Raw genomic sequence first — 26925 nt, 5'->3', positions numbered from 1 at the left:
TTTACTTTCATTTTTATTTCCATTATTCTAGGTGATGGATCATAGAGGATCTTACCTTGCTTTATGTTATTTAGTGTTCTGCCTATGTTTTCATCTAAGAGTTTTATAGTTTCTGGTCTTTAATTAATTTTGAATTTATCTTTGTGTATGGTGTTAGGAAGTGTTCTTATTTATTTCTTTTACATGTAGCTGTCCAGTTTTCCCAGCACCATTTATTGACAAGGCTGTCTTTGCCCCATTTTATATTGTTGCCTCCTTTATTAAAAATAAGGTATGCATAGGTGCATGGGTTTATTTTGGGGCTTTCTATCTTGTTCCATTGATCTATAAATCTATTTTTGTGCCAGTACCATACTACCTTGATGACTGTAGGTTTGTAGTATAATCTGATGTCAGGAAGGTTGATTCCTCCAGCTCTATTTTCCTTTCTCAAGACTGCTTTGGCTATTCAGGGTCTTTTGTGTTTCCATTTGAATTATGAATTTTTTTGATCTAGTTATGTGAAAAATGTCATTGGTAATCTAATAGGGATCACATTAAATCTGTAGACTGCATTTGGTAGTATAATCATTTTTTTATAATATTGATTCTTCTTACCTAGTAACATGGAATATCTCTCTTATGTTTATGTCATCAATGATTTCTTTCACTAGTGTCTTACAATTTTCTGTGGACAGTTCTTTTGTCCCCTTAGGTAAGTTTATTCCTAGATATTTAATTATTTTTGTTGCAATGGTGAATGGGATTGATTCCTTAATTTGTCTTTCTGATTTTCCATTGTTAGTATATAGAAATGCAAGTGATTTCTGTGTATTGATTTTGTATCCTGCAACTTTGTTAAATTCACTGATTACCTCTAGTAATTTTCTGGTACTATCTTTAGGGTTTTCTATGTACAGTATCATGCATTTGAACACAGGGAGAGCTTTACTTCTTATTTTCTGATCTGGATTCCTTTTATTTCTTTTTCACCTCTGATTGCTGTAATAAGGAATTCCTGAACTGTGCTGAATAATAGTGGTGAAAGTGAACACCGTTTTCTTTTTTCTGATCTCAGTGGGAACGCTTTTAGTTTTTCACCATTGAGAATAATGTTTTTTGTAGGCTTATCATACATGGTCTTTACTATATTGAGTTAGGTTCCTACTATTCTCGTTTTTTGAAGAGTTTTAATCATAAATGGGTGCTGAATTTTTTCAAAGGATTTTTCTGCATCTATTAATATTATCAGATTTTTTAAAATCTTTCAAATTGTTAATATGGTGTGTCACATTGATTGATTTGTGTATATTGAAAAATCCTTGTATCCCTGAAATAAACTCAACTTGATGATGATGTATGAGATTTTTGATGTCTCTCTGAATTTCGTTTGCTAAAATTTTGTTGAGGATTTTTGCATCTATGTTCATCAGTGATACTGGTCTGTAGTTTTCTTTTTTTGTGTGTTGTTTTTGTCTGGTTTTGGTGTCAGGATGATGGTGGCCTTATAAAATGAGGTTGGAAGCATTCCTTTCTCTGCAATTTTTTGAAAGACTTTTAAAAGGATAGGCATTAGCTCTTTTCTAAATATTTGATAGAATTATCCTGTGAAGCCATCTGGTCCTGAGATTTTGCTTTTGTGGAGATATTTTATCAGAACTTCAATTTCAGTGCTTGAAATTGAGTTGTTCATAATTTCTATTTCTTCCTGCTTCAGACTTGGAAGATTGAACATTTCTAAGACTCTCTCCATTTCTTCCAAGTTGTCCATTTTATTGTCATATAGTTGTTCATAATAGTCTCTTATGATTCTTTGTAGTTCTGCATTATCTGTTGTAACCTAACCTATTTCATTTCTAATTTTGTTGATTTGATTCTTCGTTCTCTTTTTCTTGATGAGTCTGTCTAAACGTTTGTCAATTTTGTTTATGTTCTCAAAGAACCAGGTTTTAGTTTTACTAATCTTTACTATTGTTTCTTTCAATTCTTTTTCATTTACTTCTGCTCGGATCTTTATGACTTTTTTTCCTTTTACTAATTTTATTTATTTTATGTTCTACTTTTCCCAGTTATTTTACATGTAAAGTTAGGTTGTTTATTAATATTTCTCTTGTTGCTTGAGGTAGGATTGCATTGATAGAAATATCCCTCTGAGAACTGCTTTTGCTTCATCCAATAGGTTTTGAGTTGTCATGTTTTCACTTGTCATTTGTTTCTAGAACTCCCCCCCCCTTTGATTTTTTCATTAACCTATTGGTTATTTAGGAATGTGTTGTTTAATCTCCATGTGTTTGTTTCTTACTTTTTTTTTCCTTGTAATTGATATCTAGTCTCATAGTGTTGTGGTCGGAGAAGCTGCTTTATACAATTTCAATTTTATTAAATTTACTGGCTTGATTTGTGACCCAAGATGTGGTTTGGTTTGTGACTCAGGATGTGGTGTATGCTGGAGAATGTTCCATGAGCACTTGAGAAGAAGGTGTATTCTTCTGCATTTGGTTGGAATGTCCTGAAGAAATCAGTGAGATCCATTTCATCTAATGTATCATTTGAGACATGTTTCCTTACTAGTTTTGTTTTGATGATCTGCCCATTGGTGTGAGTGGGGTGTTAAAGTCCTACTATTATTGTGTTACTGTCAATTTCTCCTTTTATGTATGTTACTGCTTGTCTTATGTATTGAGGTTCTCCTATGTTGGGTGCCTAAATATTTACAATTGCTATGTTTTCCTCTTGGATTGATCCGTTCATCATTATGTAGTGTCCTTCCTTATCTCTTGTAATTTTCTTTATTTTAGGTCTATTTTGTATGACATGAGGATTGCTACTTCTGCCTTCTTCTGCTTTCTATTTGCATGGAGTGTATTCTCCCATCCTCTCACTTTCAGTATATATGCGTCTTTAGGTCTGTTGTGGATTTCTTATAGATAGCATATATATGGGTCTTGTTTTTGTATTCATTCAGCCAGTCTGTGTCTTTTGATTGGAGCATTTAATCCGTTTATATTTAAAATAATTATTGAAATATATGTTCTTATTTCCAGTTTTTTAATTGTTTGGAGTTGACTTTTAGATCTCTTTTCTTCTCTTCTATTTCTTGACTGTATAAGTCCCTTTACATTTCTTGTAAAGCTGGTTTGATGGTACTGAATTCTCTTAACTTTTGCTTGTCTGAAAAGCTTTTTATTTCTCCATCAGTTTTGAATAAGATCCTTGCTGGATACAGTGATCTTGGCTGTAGATTTTTCCTTTCCAGTACTTTAACTATAGTCTGCCATTTCCTTCTGCCCTGCAGAGTATCTACTGAAAGATCAGCTGTTAAGCATATGGGGTTTCCCTTGGATGTTAATTGTTGCTTTTTCTTTGCTGCTTTTAATATCTTTTTTGTTGTGTTTATTCTTTGTTTGTTTAATATGTGTCTTGGCATGTTTCTCCTTGGGTTTATCCTGTGCCTCATTGTGACTCTTGGACTTGATTGACTATTTTCTTTTCCACGTTGGAGAAATTTTCAACTATATTCTCTTCAAAAATGTTCTCACACCCTTTCATTTTTTCTTCTTCTGGGATCCCTACAACTTGCATGTGCTGCATTTGATATTGTCCCAGCGGTCTCTGAGGCTATCCCCAGTTTTTTTCATTCTTTTTATTTTATTCTGCTCTTCAGAAGTTATTTCCATTATATCATCTTCCATCTCACTGATTCGTTCTTCAGCTTCAGATAATATGTTAGTGATTCCTTCTAGAATATTTTAATTTCAAGAATTGTGTTGTTTGTCACTGTATGTTTATTACTTAATTCTTCTAGGTCTTTGTTAATTGATTCTTGCATTTTCCCCATTTTGTTTTGAATGTTTGATCATCTTTAATATTATTATTCTGAATTCTTTTTCAGGTAGTTTGCCCATTTCTTCTTCATTTATTTGGACTTCTGTGTTTCTAATTTGTTCTTTCATTTCTGTAGTATTTATCTGCCTTTTCATTATTATTATTATTTTTTAACTTATTGTGTTTGAGGTCTCCTTTTCCCAGACTTCAATGTTGAATTCTTTCTTCCTTTTGGTTTCTGCCCTCCTAAGTTCAGTCCAGTGGTTTGTGTAATCTTCGTATAGAGTGAGATTTGTGCTGAGTTTTTGTTTGTTTTTCCTCTGATGGGCAAGGCTGAGTGAGGCATTAATCATGTTTGCAGATGATTGGGTTTGTATTTTTGTTTTGGTGTTTAGATGAAGCCTCATGCACAAGGTGCCACTGGTGATTGGGTGATGCCAGGTCTTGCATTCAGGTGATTTCCTTTTTGTGAGTTCTCACTATTTAATATTCCCTAGGGTTCACCATCTGGTAGTCTAGGATCTTGGAGTCAGTGCTCCCACTCCAAAGGCTCAGGACTTGATCTCTGGTCAGGAATGAAGATTTCACAAGTGGTTTGTTATGACCTTAAGTGAGATTAAAACAAATACCCAAAAATGGGAAACCAAAGAGGTACCCCAAATGACAGTTACAAAATCAGGCAAATTATAATTAAAATAATGGAATATACACATATACATATACACCTATAAGCAAAGTCAAAACAGTCCAACAAAAATAAAGTACAGTAGATTGACCTGGCAAACAAAGGAAATCAAAAGTTATATTTACCAGTTTAAAAAAAAAAAAAATCCTAACTAAAGCACAAACTGGAAAACAAAACTGAAGCAAGGTCCCAAATGGGGAATAGAATAATGAAAACAAAACTAACAAATATGTTGAGAGAAAAGGAAAGAAAGAATAGATATGCAAAGTTAAATAAAGGTAGGTTAAGAAGACATATACATTAATGATTAACTGCAAGGGGAAAAGAATAGTAGGAAAGACAAACTAAGGACTAAATGTAAAAAAAAAAAAAAATATTAGGTCTAAAAATTTAAACATTAAAATTATAAAAAAATAAAAGAAAAAAGGAGGAAAAGAATGGGGAAAAAAGGAAGAAGAAACAAAAGAATAAAAAAAAAAAAAAAAGGAAATCTCCACAGAACTGTAAAAGCCCAATGTAGATGCAGAGGTATATAACAACTGCAAAATATGTGGCTGAGAGGAAAAAAAAAAAAAGCTCAAAAGCTTAATTCAATTTCATAATGCCAATAAAATCAATAACTACAATGAGGGGTGGTGGTCATGGAAAGAGTGAAAAAAAAAATCCAAAAGAATCTACAAAACAAGTCAAAACATAAGAATAATAAATGTTTTTCTTGGGTCACTGCTGTCAGAGTCTTTTCCCTCGCTGGTTGTCACAGTCCACCACACCTCCCTAGAATGCCCTCCAACACTGTGCTGAACTCTGCACCTGCTGTGGGGGCAGCTCAGATTCTAATCTAGTCCTACTCCTGTGTGTTCTTGCCTCCAATATCCACAGCTATCAGAGCTAGTGTGTTTTCTTTTGTGGGAGCTCTCAGTGTCCTTTTATATATTCCATAGGCACAGAGTCTGCCTAGTTGATCATGTGGATTTAATCTGCAGCTTGTACAGCTGGTGGGAAGGTTTTGGGTCTTCTTCCTTAGCCACACTGCCCCTGTATTTCAATTGTAATTTTATTTATACCTCTACATATTGGTTTTCCACTAGAGTTTACTCCTGAGTTTTCCCTGTAGGGCTTGGGTTTGCCCCTGTAAGGGCCAGGTGTGGAGGTAGTGCAGCTGCTTGGGTTGCAGGGTTTCTGGCAGTCTGATTCTCAGGGGAGGTGGCTGCTTAAGGTGGCAGGAAATGTAGAGCTCTAGAAGTGTATGGCAACTAGTATTGGCCAATACACTCCAGTAGTCTTGCCTGGAGAACATCCCTGAAAGAGAAGCCTGGAAGGCCACAACTTACAGGCTCTCAAAGAGTTGGACATGACTGAAGTGGCCCTGCATGCATAGATGCAAGAGTTTTTTTGTCTGTGGCAATTCTGTCCCAGTGAGAGTTGAGCACGAAGGTTGCACAGCTACTTGGCTTGTGGGGACCCTAGTGGCGCCAAGTGTGCAGGGACACGGACTGCCTCCACCACAGGAGTTATGGCCCTATCAGAGTCTTTTTTTTTAAGGCTCTTGTAACTGGTGATCAGAAGGCTTCTTTGGCCAGTCTTTGTAGCTATGACCATTCAGGCACTTAGAGGAATCCCTTGCCTGGGGTCTTTCTCTGTTGTTTGGCGCATCAGGCACATAGAGGGGTCCCCTGGCTGGGGTCTACTCTGTAGTTCAGTGCCTCAGGTGTGTGATGGGTCAGACTCTCTACTGTTTCAGCCTCTGATGCTGGTTGGCGGGGTGAGAAAGGCTATGGTGATGGCTCCACCCCCTACATGTGACTCAGCAGCATTACCTTGCTTCCATGGCTGCCCTGCTTTCCTCCATAGGCATTTCCCATCACAATCTCCTCCCTCACATCCCCTCAATCTGTCTCTCCACAGTCAACAGCAGCCCTTGCCCTGAGATTGCTCCATGATCCCCAAACTCCAGCTCCCAGCTGCTGCACCTTCCAGGGGACCTGCATCCCTGTCCAGGGTATTTATGGCTGCAGCAAGGACTGTCTGATTCTCATTCCATTTAGGCTGCCACTGATCAGTTGTTTCACTCTCAGACTTAAATGTTTCTCCTCCGACTCATACAGTTGCCCCAATCTGGAGCTTGGATCTCTGTTTCAGTTCCCCAACCTGCTGAGGACAGGTCCAATCCTACTAATACTTCTTTTTTTCCCCTCCTAGTTCCTTCATCCTACCGAGTTTTGCATGGTCTTATTCATTCATTTCCGCTGGTCAAGTACTCCTGTTCCATCTCAGATGGTGCTCTCCAGGCACTTCTGTGTCTGAAGATATATTCCTCATGTAACCATGGAGAGAAATATACTCCACATCCACATACTCCTCCACCATCTTGTTCCCCCTCAAGAGTAAATTCTTAAGTCAGTTTTTGGTCCTCCCAATATCCTGTGAGGATGGTGGAAGAAAATAACAGTAATGCACTTCAACTGTCTTTTGTTGATCCTCTGCCCTAACTCTTGCTTCTTAGACTGCATACAGATTTCTCAGGAGGCAGGTAAGGTGGTTTGGATTTCCCATGCCTTTAAGGATTTTCTACAGTCTTGTGACCCACACAGTCAAAGGCTATGGCATAGTCAATAAAGCAGTAGTATATGTTTTACAGGAACTCTTTTTCTTTTTGTATGATTGAACAGATGTTGGAAATTTGATCTCTGATTGTTCTTCCTTTTCTAAATCCAGCTTGAACATCTGGAAGTTCTCCATTCACGTACCTTTGAATCCTAGCTTGAAGAATTTTGAGCATTACTTTGTTAGCTTCTGGAATGAGTGCAATTATGATGTAGTTTTAACATCCCTTGGTGTTGCCTTCTTTGGGATTGGAATGAAAATTGATCTTTTCCAGTCCTGTGGCCACTGCTGAGTTTTTAAAATTTGCTGGTGTATCAGCTGGAATTCCATCACCTGCAGTAACTTTGTTCATAATGATGCTTCCTAAGGCTCACTTGACTTCAGACTCCAGGATGCCTGGCTCTAAGTGAGTGATCACCCCATCGTGTTTATCTGGGTCATTAAGATCTTTTTTGTATAGTTCTTATGTGTATTCTTGTCACCTCTTCTTGATATCTTGTGCTTCTGTTAGGTCCATAACGTTTCAGTCTTTATTTGGCCATCTTTGCATGAAATGTTCCCTTGGTATCACCAACTTTCTTGAAGAGATCTTTATTATTTACCATTCTACTGTTTTTCTCTATTGCTTTGCACTGATCACTGAGGAAGGCTTTCTTATGTCTCCTTGCTCTTCTTTGGAACTCTGATTTCAAATGGGTTTAGCTTTCCTTTTCTCCAATGCCTTTATCTTCTCTTCTTTTCTGAGGTATTTTTAAGGCCTCTTCAGACAACTATTTTGCCTTTTTGCATTTCTTTTTCTTGGGGATGGTCTTGATCACTTTCTCCTGTACAATGTGACAAACCTCTGTCCATAATTCTTCAAGCACTCTGTCTATCATATCTAATCCTTTGAATCTATGTGTCACTTCCTTTGTATAATTGTAAGGGATTTGAGTTAGGTCATACCTGAATGACTAAGTAGGTTTTCCTTACTTTCTTCAGTTTAATTCTGAATTTGGCAAAAAGGAGTTCATGATCTGAGCCACAGTCAGCTCCCAGTCTTATTTTTGTTGACTGTATAGAGCTTCTCCATCTTCGGCTGAAAAGAATAGAATCAATATGATTTTGTTATTGACCATCTGGTGATGTCCATGTGTATAGTCTGCTTATGTGTTGTTGGAAGATGGTGCTTGCTATCACCAGTGCATTCTCTTGGCAAAACTCTGTTAGCCTTTGCCCTGCTTCATTTTGTACTCCAAAGCCAAACTTGCCTGTTACTCCAGGTATCTCTTGACTTCCTACATTTACATGCCAGTCCTCTATGAAGAAAAGGATTTTTTTTTTTTAATTTTTAATTCCAGGATGTTTTATAGGTCATCATAGAACTGTTCAACTTCAGTGTCTTTGCCATAAGCGGTTGGAGCATAGACTTGGATTACTGTTACATTGAATAGTTTGCCTTGGAAATTAACAGACAGCATGTCATTTTTGAGATTACACATAAGTACTGCATTTTGGACTCATTTATTGACTATAATGGCTACTCCATTTCTTCTAATGGAGTAGATATAATGTAGTAGTAGTAGCCCACAGTAGTAGATATAAAGGTCATCTGAATTAAATTTTCGCATTCAAGTCTATGTTAGTTCACTGATTTCTAAAATGTCAATGTTCATTCTTACCTTCTCCTGTTTGACCACTTCCATTTTACCTTGATTCATGGACCTAACATTCCCGGTTCCTAGGCAATATTATTCTTACAGCATTGGACTTCATTTCCATCACCAGTCACATCTACACATGGGTATTGTTTTTGCTTTAACCCCTTCTCTTCAATCTTTCTGGAGTTATTTCTCCACTGATCTCCAGTAGTGTACTGGTCACCTACTGACCTAGGAATTCATCTTTTGGTGTCTTTTTTTTTTTTTTTTTTTTTTGTCTTTCATACTGTTCATGAGGTTCTCAAGGCAAGAATACTGAAGTGGTTTGACATTCCCTTCTCCAGTGGACCATGTTTTGTCAGAACTCTCCACCATGACCAATATGTAATTCATGATCAACGAAGTGTTATTCAAAACAATTCAAGGCATATTATTCAAAAATCTCATTAAAATTCTTGAGTTTGTAGGATATGCTTTAAGTAAAAATATGTTCTGCAAAGTTTCTCATAAGAATGTGTTTCTGGAATTTTAATGATAGCATGTGTTCTTCTTAAGTATAGAAATATAATTTGTAAAATATTTATACATTATCTCTTTTGTGATAATCATAGCATGTGCCTTTCAAAAGAAAATGTGGATCTTACAAATATAATTGTATTCTTTTAGGGTGGTTATGTATACTACATCTAAATTATATCCAGCTTTGAAAAAAAAAAAAAAAAAAGTAAAATTGTATTCCAGGTCCCCATTAGCACTCTACTTGTTTTAAGTATCATCCAAATCTCGGATTTTATTTTTGAGCAAAAATTAACCAAAAACATACTGCAGCATGTCACACAATTGCATTCAATAAGCATGGGATTTGGCAACACAATTTTGGATTGCATATAAACAATGTGCTATTTATCTTGTAATTAATGTGAAGACTAAGTACACTGTAAATAAATAATACATTCAACTCCTTTCTGTAGAAAAAAATAATTTTATTACTTGATGATAGTTCTTAGAATTTACTCTCTTAACAGTTTTTTATATAATGTACAGCAATATCAACTATATTCATCATGTTGTAAGAGGAGCCTGGAAGGCTAGAGTCCATGGGGACTCAGGGAGTTGGACACAACTGAGCAACTGAACACAGTCCACAGCACTTTATATCCCTAGCACTTATTTATCCTATGACTGGGACTTTGTAACATTTTACCACCTTCATCCAATGCCCCCCCCCCCCACCTCTCCTCACCCACATCAGTAACTACAAGTCTGTTCACTTTTTCTATGAGTTTGTTTCCTTTTGAAACATATTTGACATACAACAAGGCTAGTTAGTTAGTTCCTGTCACATAGTATTGATTCAGCATGTCTGTAGATTTCAAAATGTTTACTATGGTAAACATTTTTGGGGGCTCCAAAATCAATGCAGATGGTGATTGGAGCCATTAAATTAAGATGCTTACTCCTTGGAGGGAAAGTTATGACCAACCTAGATAGCATATTCAAAAGCAGAGACATTACTTTGCCAACAAAGGTCCGTCTAGTCAAGGCTATGGTTGTTCCAGTGGTCATGTATGGATGTTAGAGTTGGACTGTGAAGAAAGCTGAGCACCGAAGAATTGATGCCTTTGAACTGTGGTGTTGGAGAAGACTCCTGAGAGTCCCTTGGACTGCAAGGTGATCCAACGAGTCCATTCTGAAGGAGATCAGCTCCGGGTGTTCTTTGGAAGGACTGATTCTAAAGCTGAAACTCCAATACTTTGGCAACCTCATGTGAAGTGTTGACTCATTGGAAAAGACTCTGATGCTGGGAGGGATTGGGGGCAGGAGGAGAAGGGGACGACAGAAGTTGAGGTGGCTGGATGGCATCACCGACTTGATGGACATGAGTTTGGGTGAACTCCAGGAATTGGTGATGGACAGAGAGGCCTGGCGTGCTGCAATTCAGGGGGTCACAAAGAGTCGGACATGACTGAGTGACTGAACTAAACTGAACTGAACTATGGTAAATCTCGTTACCATCTGTCATGAAACAAAAATGCTGCATAGACTATATTCCCTGGACTGTATAATTTACTCATTTATTTGAAAGTTAAAGTTGCTACCTCTTAATCTCCGTTATCTATTTCTCTCCTTCTTCCATCCTCCTTCCCTCGGGTAAACACTCATTTGTTCTCTGTACCTATAACTGTGTTTCTTTATTATTGTGTTTTCTGATTTGTTTTGTTATTTTTTAGATTCTACATATTAGTAAAATCAGACAGTGTTTGTCTTTCTCTGTTCGGCTTATTTCATTTAGCATATACATTCTAGGTCCAACTCTGTTATTATAAATACCTTAATGTCACTCTTTTTATGGTTGAGTAACACTCCATAGTGGTATGTATATAAATATATATATTTTTATTATTTATATATTTATATTTATATATTTATATAATATGTATACATATTATATATATACATGTATTAATAAAGAAGATGTATATATATATATATATATATATATATATATATATACAGCGCATCTTCTTTATTAATATGTTGATAGACATTTAAGTTGCTTCCAAATCTTGGCTATTGTAAATAATGGTGCTATGAACTTTGGGTACATGTGTGTTTTCTTATCAGTGTTTTTACTTTCTTCAGATAGATACCCAAGAGTGAAATAGCTGGATAATATGGTCCCATTTTTATTTATTTATTTTTTGAGGGATCTCAGTACTGTTTTCCATGTTGGCTGCATCAATATGCATTTCCATCAATGGTGTATTAGAATTCTCTTTTCTCCATATCTGGTATCTTTTTGGATAATAGCCATCCTGACAGCTGTGAAGTCAAATCTTATTTTGGTTGTAATTAGAAAATTCTTAATGATTAGTGACATTTAATGATTAGTGGGAACAATAGAGGACAGAAATGGTATGGAACTAATGAAAGAAGAGGTGGCAAAATATATATGGAAAAACTATACAAAAAAGATCTTCATGACCCAGATTACCATGATGGTGTGATCACTCACCTAGAGCCAAGCATCCTGGAATACAAAGTCAAGTGGGCTTTAGAAAACATCACTACAAACAAAGCTAGTGGAGGTGATGGAATTCCATTTGAGCTATTTCAAGTCCTAAAAGATGATGCTATTAAAGTGCTGCAGTCAATATGCCAGCAATTTTGGAAAACTTAGCACTGGCCACAAAACTGGAAAAGGTAAGTTTGCATTCCAATCCCCAAAAAAGGCAATGTCAAAGAATATTCCAACTACCACACAACTAGACTTATCTCACATACTAGCAAATTGTGCTCAAAATTCTCCAAGCAAGGCTTCAACAGTACGTGTACTGTGAACTTCCAAATGTTCAAACTGGATTTAAGAAAGGTAGAGGAACCAGACATCAAATTGCCAACATCCTCTGGATCATCAAAAAAGCCAGAGAGTTCCAGAAAAACGTTTAATTCTGCTTTTTGATTATGCTAAAGCCTTTGACTATGTGGATCACAACAATCTGTAGAAAATTCTTCAAGAGATGGGAGCACCAGACCACTTTACCTGCCTTCTGAGGAATCTGTATGCAGGTCAAGAAGCAAAGGTTAGAGCTGGACATGAAACAGACTGGTTCCAATTTGGGAAAGGCGTATGCCAAGGCTGTATACTGTCACCCTGCTTATTTAACTTATATGCAGAGTACATCATGTGAAATGCAGAACTGGATGAAGCACAAGCTGGATGAAGCACAAGCTGGAATCAAATTGTCAGGAGATATATCAATAACCTCAGATACACTGATGACACCACCCTTACGGCAGAAAGCAAAGAAAAACTAAAGAGCCTCTTGATGAAAGTAAAAGGGGAAAGTGAAAAAGTTGCCTAAAACTCAACATTCAGAAATCTAAGATTATGGAATCCATTCTCATCACTTCATGGCAAATAGATGGGGAAAAAAAGGAAACAGTGACAGACTTTATTTTTTGGGCTCCAAAATCACTGCAGATGATGACTATAGCAATGAAATTAAAACACTCTTGCTTCCTGGAAGAAAAGCTTGTGACCAACCTAGACAGTATATTAAAAATCAGAGACATTGCTTTGCCAACAAAGGTTCGTCTAGTCAAAGCTATGGTTTTTCCAGTAGTCTTGTATGGATGTGAGAGTTGGACTATAAAGAAAGCTGAGTGCTGAAGAATTGATTCTTTTGAACTATGGTGTTGGAGAAGACTCTTGAGAGTCCCTTGGACTGCAAGGAGATCCCACCAGTCCATTCTAAAGGAAATCATTCCTGAATATTCATTGGAAGGACTGATGCTGAAGCTGGAACCAATACTTTGGCCACCTGATGTGAAGTGACTCATTTGAAAAGACCTTGATGCTGAGAAAGATTTAAGGTAGGAGGTGCAGGGAACGACAAGGAATGAGATTTGTTTGGATGGCATCACCAACTCGAATTACATGAATTTAAGTAACCTCCCAGAGTTGGTGATGGACAGGGAAACCTGGGGTGCTACAGTCCGTGGTGTCACAAAGTGTTGGACACAACTGAGAGACTGAACTGAACTGGACAATTTCCCTTCTTGACAGCATACTTTGTACCTCTAACATTCCTGTGGATGATATTCCAAATACTATTAATAGAGTTTTGTCATTCACTCTCTGATTGCTTTGCAATTTTGAATGATTTGTGTGTCTCTGGATTAGCAAACAAAACTTTAACCATATAATTATTTTAATATTTAAAGGAATATAGCTTTTAATGCAAATAAATATTAGAATGTGCTTGGAGATTAAATAGTTTGCATCAAGACATCAAGATTTAACATTTTTAAAGTCAATCTAATGCTTTAAATGTATGTATATTAAATAGTAGTAAAATGTTAGCTATTAATTTTATTTACTCTATCTTGGGTACTATAGTAACTATATTTTATCAACTATTTACATGCAATTCTCAAAGTATTGCTACATTATAGTCCCCATCATGCCTCCTGTTACATCTGTTAGAGAAACAGAGAACTGAGACAACTTTTATGAGTTTAAAAATGTCTCAGAAGCGAAGCTAGCTATTGGGAGATGTAAGGATTTTAAAGATTAATGATACTAGTGATGTTTCTCCTTTGTGCTTAGTGGAGATAGCATTTAAGCCTCCGCATAGACCCTTCCGTTGCTTATCACTGATTTTTAAAACAGGTACACTTAAGGGAAGATGGTATCATCACAAAGTCATCTAGAAACACCCATTTCCTGAGAAAGTTTTATTATGCATCCAGTCTCTAATATATATCATTTTAAAAATCCACAAGCAAAATTTTAAATGTCAAATGGAAGAAGCTTGTGCATTTTTCTTTGATAGAATTTTAAGTCAGTGCAATCTGGCAATTTCTAAACTTAGGCTAAAGCTAGAGATTTAATATCTTTCAAAATGTACTTACATCATTTCCTTAACAGATGCTTGGCAAAAGAGATGGCTATGTATAGCTGAGTAAGAAAGTTCTTTAAGGATAGTGAGCAATTTGTTGAAGTTTGAATTCCTCAGAATTATTTCAAATATTTTTTTTTCTTCTTATGTTTAATTGTATTCACAAGTATTAATGAAAATCGTGCTTCCACTTGAGAAATAAAAAGCCAATATTTTAAAGAAATAAAAAATAATAAGAATTATTTTAAAAGGAAAAATAACATTCTAATTTCCCAGGAAGGTCATGTGACTGTTATTTTGGAAGAGAGTGTATTTTTCATACTTTGATCTATTAATCCAATTTTTCTTAGATTCACTGACCTAAAATATTTTATGACAATATCTACAAGGATATACTTGTTCTTAAGTGTTTTGAAAAATAAAGTGGAAAATTATGTATGCCTATAATATTTACAGTTATTAGACATATTTTAGACACATTTTCACATTTTGTGAGGAAAAATTACACTGAAATAAAAAGCTATTAGATTTTCTATGTCTTAAATTATTATTATTTCAATACAGTTTAATACCATTTATTATATTTTTATACTATTTTAATACATTTTAATACAATTTAGTTGAGTGAGAAAAAGATTCTTGGTACCCTATTGCTTTCAATATCATGAATAATGGAGTTCATTGACTTACATAATTTGAATATAATATTAGTTTTGGCAGATTTAGTAAATAAAAATAGAAAAGTAAAGTTAAATTTGAATTTTAGATAGACAATATATTTTCATAGACTGAATATCACATTCTTACTCTGAAAATGATTATCTGAAGTGTAAATCTAATGGCACACATATATGTGTGTGTGTGTGTGTGTGCTCAGTCACTCAGTCATGACCAACTCTGAGACTCCATGGACTGTAGGGGGACCCCAATCTTGCCAGTCTCCTCTGTTCATGGGGATTCTCCAGGCAAGAAAATTGACATGGATTTCCATACCCCCTCCAGGGGATCTTCCTAACCCAGGGATCAAACCCAGGTCTCCCACATTGTGAGCAGATGCTTTACCATCATAGCCACAAGGGAAGTCCATATATATATATATATATATATATATATATATATATATATATATATGAATGAAAGAGGCCACTTAAGAGTAAATATTAAAAAAAAAAAAATCTAAGCTCATGCTATCCAGCCGCAATCCTGAATGGCAAGTAGAAGGGGAAAGGGTGAAATTAGTGACAGTAGAGCCTCTTTTGGGGCTCCAAAATCACTGTGGAGTGTGACTGCAGCCATGAAATCAGAAGACAATTGCTTCTTGGCAGGAAAGCAATGATAAACCTAGACAGTATGTTGAAAAGCAGAGCCATTACTCTGCTGACAAAGGCCCGTATAGTCAGGGCTATGGTCTTCCTAGTGGTCATGAAGGGTTGTGAGAGCTGGATCACAAAGAAGGCAGAATGCCAAAGAATTGATGCCTTCAAACTGTGGTGCTGAAGAAGATGCCTGAAAATCCCTTGGTCAGCAAAGACATCAAAACAGTCAATGTTAAGGGAGATCAACCCTGAATATTCACTGGAAGGACTGATGCTGTAGTTGAAACTCCAGTATTTTGGTCATTTGATGTGAACAGATGACTCTGTGGAAAAGTCCCTGATCCTGGGAAAGATTGAGGGCAGAAGGAGAAGAGGGTTTCAGAGGGTGAGATGGCTGGACGTCCTCACCGATGCAATGAATATGAACCAGGGCAATCCCAGGGAGATGTTGAGGGACAGGGAGGCCTGCTGTGCTACAGTCCATGGGGTCAAAAAGAGTCAGACATGACTGGGTAATTGGGTGACTGGACAACAACCATCTCTCTCTCTCTACACACACACACACACACACACACACACACACACTATCTGGATGAGATGGTTGGATAGCATCACTTTCAATGGACATGAAATTGGGTGAACTCCAGGAGATGGTGAGTGACAAGGAAGGCCTGGTGTGCTGCAGTCCATGAGGTTGGAAAAAGTCAGAAATGACTTAGTGACTGAACAACTACCTGGCACCCTAGAAGATAATCTGATTTTTTTTAATTTTATTTCTTCTTTTTCAGAGAAAAACAAATTTGATCATAGAAGTAAAGAGAGGTATCCATGATCAATAGTATAGCTTTGTGTCTCCAAATAAAGCACAAATATTCAATATCAAATATATTTTTACTAAAATATCCCTGATGCCATGTCATGAATAGTCCTATTGCTTTAACAGCTGTGAATAACATTAAAGATGAGCTGCAGGGATCTGGATGAGGCATTTTTGTAAGGAAGAAATGTGGTTTGTTTTCCTTGCAACTTGACAAGCACTAAGAACACTGAAAGTGTTCTTTTGAAAATTTCCCTCTCCAGTGTTTCAGTGGGGATTACTCTACATTGTAGTGGTGATAGTTTAGTTACAAAGGTGTGTCTGACTCTTTGTGACCCCATGGACTGTAGCCCACCAGGCTCCTGTGTCCATAGGGTTTTCCAGGCAAGAATACTGGAGTGGGTTGCCATTTCCTTCTCCAGGGGATCTTCCAGAACCAGGGATTGAAACCACAGCTCCTGCATCTCCTGCATTGCAAGAGGATTCTTTACCACTGAGCCACTGGAGAAACCCTTACTCTACATTGTAATCATGTGTATATGGGTGTGTATGTTTTCTCTTGTTCTTTTCAGAATTTAAGAGGAACTGGAATATAAGGGAGTTAAACAAAGAATGATGGTTACCTTCATCTTTTCAAAAGCAAAATCAGATTAGACATCAGGAAAAAAACCTGTAAATCATGCTATGTCACTCTTAGACTTCTTCCTTAGTGCACAGAAACTTCCTGAACTAAATCCATTAGCTAGCCCAGTTGGGTGGTTAACTAAGGTAGGACCTCGAATTATAAATAGAAAAACTTCCCTCATTTTTGCCCAAGAAAGCCATTTTGTTCTTTCCCTTTGAAAGTCCCTTAACTCAGCAGTAAAGTATAGGGTTATTGCAGGCATCAAGGTAGGGAGTAGGGGACAAGTCCAAGGTCCACTTTTACTAGCTCTCTGAGTTAGGTGACTTTCAGAGGGGAAGAACAAAGAGGTGGGAATTAACCATCATTTTATGACATTTCTTAATTGTAGTTTGTGGAGTCAGAATATCTCTGGTTTAAGAGTCTCTGGAAAACTGGTCCATGGCTAAAGATGTGGGAGTTTATCTTGCCCAGGAGAAGTAATCTGAGTTTGAATATTAATCATGGTATCTATAGTAGCAAGTTTAGCCCACTGACTCTGGTTAATTAGTGTTCAGTAGAGGATAGAGGGCAGAGGGAAAATAAAGCTTTGGATAGTGAGATTAATCATAAATTTAATAAGGGAACTGGGCTTTAGGGGGAGTTGAGTTCAGGAGGAGAGGAAGTCTCTTCCAAGATTTCCTGTTTAAGCTTTTGAAAACACTACTTCCTAGCTGACCCTTATAAGGGTAAAATGTCACAAGCAGACTCAGGTTTTATTAATACTTTCCTCATCCACCTTTATTTCCTCTCTGATGTAAATTCAACAGCAAGTCACTGAGCTTCTTGCTGGAGACTAGGGGGAGAGGCTTGGGCAAGTATGGGTTCCCAAAGTTCCAGTAATGTGACTTGTTTTCAAGAATAACATTAACAATGTAGGTTTAACAATCCCTTCTAACTTTTAGATATGGTAACTATATAGCTCAATCTGTTAGCATTGCCCATGGCACCTTTCATTAATCTATACTCAATCCATCAATTTCTACTACTGCATATTTTGTAGCATATTTTAATTCTGTCTGGACAATTATCCCCACACATTATTATTATTTTCTAATGATAATTTACCCATTTCTTGATCTTTATACATCACTATATATTTTCAAATAATTTAAAGAGTTTCAAAAATATGTAATTTTATGTTACCCAAATTAGTAATTTGTAGAGAACAGAAGTTGTGTTAATTCATGATGTTTGATAAAGTGGAATATTTCTTCATTTGTTCAAATTTCTTCATATTTTTATTATAGTTTTTATCATAGGGAGCTTGTATGTTTACATTGTGCATATTTTTAAACTGGTCATGTGTCAGATAATTTTTGTTACTTTAGGGTATACCTTATTTCTGAATATATTTTATAATTTGTTAGCATTTTTGTAAGGAAATTTCACTGAATGGACTGAATGGTGTATGTTTATTTTGTATCCTCTAATCCAGAGAAATATCAACAACCTCAGATATGCAGATGACACCACCCTTATGGCAGAAAATGAAGAGGAACTAAAAAGCCTCTTGATGACAGTGAAAGTGGAGAGTGAAAAAGTTGGCTTAAAGTTCAACATTCAGAAAATGAAGATCATGGCATCCGGTCCCATCACTTCATGGGAAATAGATAGGGAAACAGTGGAAACAGTGTCAAATTTTATTTTTTTGGGCTCCAAAATCACTGCAGATGGTGACTGCAGCCATGAAATTAAAAGACGCTTACTCCTTGGAAGGAAAGTTATGACCAACCTAGATAGCATATTCAAATTCAAAAGCAGAGACAATACTTTGCCAACAAAGGTCCGTCTAGTCAAGGCTATGGTTTTTCCTGTGGTCATGTATAGATGTGAGAGTTGGACTGTGAAGAATGCTGAGCGCTGAAGAATTGATGTTTTTGAACTGTGGTGTTGGAGAAGACTCTTGAGAGTCCCTTGGACTGCAAGGAGATCCAACCAGTCTATTCTGAAGGAGATCAGCCCTGGGATTTCTTTGGAAGGAATGATACTAAAGCTGAAACTCCAGTACTTTGGCCATCTTATGCAAAGAGTTGACTCATTGGTAAAGACTCTGATGCTGAGAGGGACTGGGGGCAGGAGGAGAAGGGGACAACAGAGGATGAGATGGCTGGATGGCGTCACTGACTCAATGGACATGAGTTTGAGTGAACTCCAGGAGTTGGTGATGGTCTGGGAGGTCTGGCATGCTGCGATTCATGGGGTCACAAAGAGTCGGACATGACTGAGCGACTGAACTGAGCTGAACTGAATCTTGTTCAACTTATTTAATTGAGTGTTAAATCTGCCCATTCTATGTATTTTCTTCAGACAAATAATTTAATTTCTCTGCAAATAATTATAACACTAACACATCCCTTACAATTCTTATATTTTATTGTATAGATAGGGAAAATATGTCTGTGTGGGTTGGTCCCTAATTTATTTATTTCTTTACTGCAGCCTAAGACCTGTTTTGTAGAAGGCAATGGCACCCCACTCCTCTACTCTTGCCTGGAAAATCCCATGGATGGAGGAGTCTTGTAGGGTGCAGTCCATGGGGTCGCTCAGAGTTGAACACGACTGAAGTGACTTAGCAGCAGCAGCAAGACCTGTTTACTAAAAATCTTGTTGGGGTCAAGCAGAAGTTTTCCCATTCCAATTATTTTAGAAACAAGAGGATATAAAAAGGGTAAAGTAATAAGCCCCAAATAAGACAGGAAAGTCAACAATGTAAGTAATCACAATAATATAAATAGACTAAACTCTTCAGCTATCATCATATTATAGTATTTAAAAAAAAAGAAAAGAAAAGAAAAACCCTTTGGGGAACACATGTATACCTGTGGCCGATTCATTTTGATATTTGGCAAAACTAATACAGTTATGTAAAGTTTAAAAATAAAATAAAATAAAAAAAAAAAAGAAAAGAAAAACCCGAGATATATGCTGTTTATAAGGGACACACTCAAAAGATAAAGACCTTGAAAATGTATAAATAAATAAATGGGAAAATATTTGAATAAAGCAAAATATATATATATATATATATATATATATATATATATATATATCTGAAATGAGCTGATTATTAGCCACTTAAAATATACCTATCTATAACCTGAGAAATTATATCCAGCATTTTCAGGCCATTGAAATGTTAGGGCCTTAGAATTATAAAACTCCAAGCCAATATATCTTCAGAGCTCTCTGACCCAAAGGTGCTGGTGAGTGACATCATGGTGCTACGGAGTGACATCACTTAGAAAAGCAAGCCCCCTCTCTAATCCCTCTCTTCTCTAAGAGTTCCCTTAACTTCCATCTCTTCTGTGCCTTGGCCTCTTTCCTTAAGCCTCTGTATGTTCTCCTTACTTGAAGGATTTCCTCCTAGGCAGCCCTGCCAAGCACCATCTAATAAATTTTAGTGGGTGCTACTGCTTCTTGTGGTGTGTCTTTTTCTTCATTTAGTCCCCAGTTTTCTGAGGTCTCTACATATTTCCTGGAGTGAAAGTGCTGGTCTCTCAGTGGTGTCTGACTCTTTGTGATGCCATGAACTGTAGCCCACCAGACTCCTCTGTCCATGGAATTCTCCAGGCAAGAATACTGGAGTGGGTAGTCATTCTGTTCTCTACAGGATCTTCCTGAGCCAGGGATCAAACTCGGGTTTCCCACATTGCAGGCAGTTTCCTTACCACTTGCAACACCAGGGAAGACATGTGTCAGGAGGATACCCTGGAGAAGGTTACTACATAAAGTATGTTAGGGAGTTGTTGTTTATGAATCAATAAAATAAGATTGGGGAAAGGAAGGGATTGAGCATCTGATCTATTAAAATATAACAAACAAGTATATACTTTGGACTGATAGTTTAGAGGTTAACAGCTGGAAATCTGTGACTCCCTGCCTTCTTTCATGTGATATAAAGACAAATTGTATTTATTCCTGTTTTATTAGCCTTGCTGTTTGTAGAAATTCAGGCTTGGGATACAGTTGTACTATAAATTCTAGTCTTATTTTCAATTTTCACAGGTACATTTGACAGCAATTTGGAAATATTTTACAATTGGATACAACTAAGATATCCTTTAAGCCAGATGATACAATTTGCTGTTTTCTGGCCAATAAAATTCAATACTACATAAATTATATAGTCAAGGAAAACATTTTTAGAAATCTACCCTCTGTAATATTTTATCTAATCCCAACAATCTGTATAAAATACTCTTTTTGGTGGCATATATCCAAAGTGTCAGTGTTCATGGATGTGTGTCTAAATTTTCAATTAAAATGAATGCATATGCACTTTTGAGTGAGATATGTACTGAAGGGGAGTTGACTTGTGTAGTTATGCTGCATTTCAATTTATATCAATTTATGAAAATCAATTGCAATCATCTCACATGCTAGTAAAGTAATGATCAAAATTCTCCAAGCCACGGTTCAGCAATAAGTGAACCTTGAACTTCCAGATGTTCAAGCTGGTTTGGGAAAAGGCAGAGGAACCAGAGATCAAGTTGCCAACATCCGCTGGATCCTCAATAAAGCAAAAGAGTTCCCCCCCAAAAAATCTATTTTTGCCTTATTGACTATGTCAAAGCCTTGACTGTGTGGATCACAATAAACTGTGGGAAATTCTGAAAGAGATGGGAATACCAGACCACCTGACCTGCCTCTTGAGAAAACTATAAGCAGGTCAGGAAGCAACAGTTAGAACTGGACAAGGAACAACAGACTGGTTCCAAATAGGAAAAGGAGTACATCAAGGCTGTATATTGTCACTCTGCTTATTTACCTTCTATGCAGAGTACATCATGAGAAACACTGGACTGGAAGAAACAGAAGCTGGAATCAAGATTGCTGGGAGAAATATCAATAACCTCAGATATGCAGATGATACCACCCTTAAGCAGAATGTGAAGAGGAACTCAAAAGCCTCTTGATGACAGTGAAAGTGGACAGTGAAAAAGTTAGCTTAAAGATCAACATTCAGAAAACTAAGATCATGGGATCTGGTCTCATCACTTCATGGGAAATAGATGGGGAAACAGTGTCAGACTTTATTTTTTGGGGCTCCAAAATCACTGCAAATGGTGATTGCAGCCATGAAATTAAAAGAGGTTTACTCCTTGGAAGGAAAGTTATGATCAACGTAGATAGCTTATTCAAAAGCAAAGACATTACTTTGCCAACAAAGGTCGGTCTAGTCAAGGCTATGGTTTTTCCTGTGATCATGTATGGAGGTGAGAGTTGGACTGTGAAGAAGGCTCAGCACCGAAGAATTGATGCTTTTGAACTGTGGTGTTGGAGAAGACTCTTGGGAGTCCCTTGGACTGCAAGGAGATCCAACCAGTCCATTCTAAAGGAGATCAGTCCTGGGTGTTCTTTGGAAGGAATGATGCTAAAGCTGAAACTCCAGTACTTTGGCCACCTCATGCGAAGAGTTGACTCATTGGAAAAGACTCTGATCCTGGAAGGGATTAGGGATAGTAGGAGAAGGGGACGACAGAGGATGAGATGGCTTGATGGCATCACCGACTTGATGGATATGAGTTTGAGTGAACTCTGGGAGTTAGTAATCGACAGGTTGCCCTGGCATGCTGCAGTTCACGGGGTCACAAAGAGTTGGACATGACTGATGACAGAACTGAACTGATGAAAATCCAATAGGATATAAAAATTGAAAATATAACTGATACTTGAAAAAATCTATTTTTTCAAGGATAAAAATGAAAGAAATCACATGGTTGCATGGAAACTAAGATTTTAAAAACACACATTATACACTTAGAGGTAATTTTAAGTATATTCCAATATTTCAAACACATTCATCCTTTTTTTTAACATTACTTTTTTTATTTTTGATATTTAGTCACTAGAACTGTGAGAGACAGTCGAGTAGAAGGACATGGGCTGATCTCATCCGAGAACGCCAAAATTACAACTTGCTGCAAAACAACAATCGACTGGAGAATGTTGTTGCTGCTGCTAAGTTGCTTCATTCGTATCCGAATCTTTGCGACCCCATGGAGTGCAGCCTATCAGGTTCCTCTGCCCATGGGATTTTCCAGGCAAGAGAATGTTGGATCCCACCAAAAAAAAAGGATGCCCCACACCCAAGGGCAAAGGAGAAGCCCCAGTAAGACCATCAGTTCCGTTCAGTTCAGTTCAGTCGCTCAACGTGTCCGATTCTTCGGGACCCCATGAATTGCAGCACGCCAGGCTTCCCTATCCATCACCAACTCCAGAAGTCCACTCAGATTCACGTCCATTGAGTCATTGATGCCATCCAGCCATCTCATCCTCTTTCGTCCCCTTCTCCTACTACCCCAATCCCTCCCTGCATCAGTCTTTTCCAATGAGTCAACTCTTCGCATGAGGTGGCCAAAGTACTGGAGTTTCAGCTTCAGCATCATTCCTTCCAAAGAAATCCCAGGGCTGAACTCCTTCAGAATGGACTGGTTGGATCTCCTTGCAGTCCAAGGGACTCTCAAGAATCTTCCCCAACACCACAGTTCAAAAGAATCAATTCTTCGGGGCTCAGCCTTCTTCACAGTTCAAATCTCACATCCATACACGACCACTGGAAAAACCATAGCCTTGACTAGATGGACCTTTGTTGGCAAAGTAATGCCTCTGCTTTTCAATATGGTATGTAGGTTGGTCATAACTTTCCTTCCAAGGAGTAAGCGTCTTTTAATTTCAAGGCTGCAATCACCATCTGCAGTGATTTTGGAGCCCAAAAAAATAAAGTCAGACACTGTTACCCCATATATTTCCCATGAGTGATGGAACTGGATGTCATGATCTTCATTTTCTGAATGTTGAGCTTTAAGCCAACTTTTTCACTCTCCTCTTTCACTTACATCAAGAGGCTTTTTAGTTCCTCTGCACTTTCTGCCATAAGGGTGGTGTCATCTCCATATCTGAGGTCATTGATATTTCTCCCAGCAATCTTGATTCCAGCTTGTGCTTCTTCCAGCCCAGCATTTCTCATGATGTACTATGCATAGAAGTTAAATAAGCAGAGTGACAATATACGGCCTTGATGTACTCCTTTTCCTATTTGGAACCAGTCTGTTGTTCCATGTCCAGTTCTAACTGTTGCTTCCTGACCTGCATACAGATTTCTCAAGAGGCAGGGCAGGTGGTCTGGTATTCCCATCTCTTTCAGAATTCTCCATAGTTTATTGTGATCCAAACAGTCAAAGGCTTTGGCATAGTCAATAAAGCAAAAATAGATATTTTTCTGGAGCTCTCTTGCTTTTTCCATGATCCAGCGGATATTGGCAATTTGATCTCTGGTTCCTCTGCCTTTTTTAAAACCAGCTGGAACATGAGGAAGTTCATGTATTGCTGAAGCGCGGCTTGGAGAATTTTGAGCATTACTTTACTAGCATGGGAGATGAGTGCAATTGTGCAGTAGTTTGAGCATTCTTTGGCAATGCCTTTCTTTGGGATTGGAATGAAAACTGACCTTTTCCAGGCCTGTGGCCACTGCTGAGTTTTCCAAATTAGCTGGCATTTTGAGTGCAGTACTTTCACAGCATCATCTTTCAGGATTTGAAATAGTTCAACTGGAATTCCATCACCTCCACTAGCTTTGTTCATAGTGATGCTTTCTAAGGCCCACTTGACTTCACATTCCACGATGTCTGGCTCTAGGTGAGTGATCACACCATCGTGATTATCTGGGTCATGAAGATCTTTTTTGTACAGTTCTTCTGTGTTCTTGCCACCTCTTCTTAATATCTTCTGCTTCTGTTAGGTCCATACCATTTCTGTCCTTTATGGAGCCCATCTTTGCATGAAATGTTCCCTTGGTATCTCTGTTTTTCTTGAAGAGATCCCTAGTCTTTCCCATTCTGTTGTTTTCCTCTATTTCTTTGCATTGATCACTGAGGAAGGCTTTCTTATCTGTTCTTGCTAGTGTTTGGAACTCTGCATTCAGATGCTTATATCTTTCCTTTTCTCCTTTGCTTTTCACTTCTCTTCTTTTCACAGATATTTGTAAGGTCTCCCCAGACAGCCATTTTTCTTTTTGCATTTCTTTTCCATGGGGATTGTCTTGATCCCTGTCTCCTGTGCAGTGTCATGAATCTCATTCCATAGTTCATCAGGCACTCTATCTATCAGATCTAGGCCCTTAAATCTATTTCTCACTTCCACTGTATAATCATAAGGGATTTGGTTTAGGTCACACCCGAATGGTCTAGTGGTTTTCCCTACTTTCTTCAATTTAAGTCTGAATTTGGTAATAAGGAGTTAATGATCTGAGCCACAGTCAGCTCCTGATCTTATTTTTGCTGACTGTATAGAGCTTCTCCATCTTTGGCTGCAAAAAATGTAATCAGTCTGACTTCGGTGTTGACCATCTGGTGACGTCCATGTGTAGAATCTTCTCTTGTGTTCTTGGAAGAGGGTGTTTGCTATGACCAGGGCGTTTTCTTGGCAAAACTCTATTAGCCTTTGCCCTGCTTCTTTCTGTATTCCAAGGACAAATGTGCCTGTTACTCCAGGTGTTTCTCGACTTCCTACTTTTGCATTCCAGTCCCCTATAATGAAAAGGACATCTTTTTTGGGTGTTAGTTCTAAAAGGTCTTGTAGATCTTCATAGAACCATTCAACTTCAGCTTCTTCAGCATTACTGGTTGGGGCATAGACTTGGATTACTGTGATATTGAATGGTTTGCCTTGGAAACGAACAGAGATCATTCTGTCATTTTTGAGATTGTATCCAAGTACTGCATTTTGGACTCTTTTGTTGACCATGATGGCTACTCCATTTCTTCTGAGGGATTCCTGCCCGCAGTAGTAGATATAATGGTCATCTGAGTTAAATTCACCCTTTCCAGTCCATTTTAGTTCTCTTATTCCTAGACTGTCTACATTCACTCTTACCATCTCTTGTTTGACCACTTCCAATTTGCCTTGATTCATGGACCTGACTGCCGGGGTCCAGCCCCAGAGGATCCAGGGAATTCGAAGGGGAGACGGCTTCAGCGATTAGGAAACAATAGCTTATTTAAATGTTAATTGAAGATATAAAGAGTAATAGAATAAGGATAGCTCAGTGAGAAAATTTAGTGGAGAAAAGAGGCTGAATAATTCAGCCAGAAGATGAGTGAAAGAATGACATGGGGAGACCAAGTTTTGGTGAACAAGGCCCGCATTTTATTTTCCAAAGTAGTTTTTATACCTTAAGTTATACACAGAGGATAATGGGGAAAGGGTAGAGTAATGCAGTAAGCCAGGCTTTCTTCCTGAAAACTTATCATATGCAAAAGTTTAGGTGATTTTCCTCATCTTTCTGGCCCAGAGGCCTGTTAACATTTTAAGACCCTTTCTTCAGAAAACTTATTTTTCTCTAAAGGTGATTAGTCAAGCAACACCCTCCAAAAGCATTAGATAAAGTTGCATTCCTACAGGGCAATTGTGTGGTGGGCTATAACAAGAAAAAAAAAAATTAACTCAAGGGTCCAAGGTTACAAACATTAAAGCTACTACTTACACCAATTATATTAATCAATAAACTGCCAGGGACACAGCAGGTAAGGGATATGGAGACTTAGCAGCAAACATTGGCCCAACAAGTGAAAAACCCTTCACCAATACAATGTCTAATCAATCTTTTAACTGCTCAAAGGAATATGTATTTAGACAGTTTAGAACATCTCATGCCTCTCACAGTTGGGAGGCTCTGAGCAATCACATGTGGCCGGAAAAACCTATTCAGGCAGCTAGAGGACTTCCAAAGGAGTTTGTAGGTTGAAACACTATCACACCCAGGAACGTTATTAACTGGAGCTGTAAGTTAACTCTTTTTCAGAGAGAGGTAGTGGGGGACAGCCCCCCGTAAAGTCAGAGGTGTAGGTGCGAGCACAAATTAGAAAGTAGGCAGACTCTGGTTTTGCGGGTAGATGTTCGAGAATTTCCAGGGAGACTCCTGAGGCTCAATCCCACCTTTGCGTATGCCGAGCCTCCTTCCTCATGACCTTTGCTATGGGCAGAGTTCCT

The sequence above is a fragment of the Bubalus kerabau genome, chromosome 9 (assembly GCF_029407905.1).
Source record: "Bubalus kerabau isolate K-KA32 ecotype Philippines breed swamp buffalo chromosome 9, PCC_UOA_SB_1v2, whole genome shotgun sequence".
NCBI lineage: Eukaryota > Metazoa > Chordata > Mammalia > Artiodactyla > Bovidae > Bubalus > Bubalus kerabau.
The sequence above is the reverse complement of the archived record's forward strand: the minus strand, read 5'-3'. Positions refer to the sequence as shown.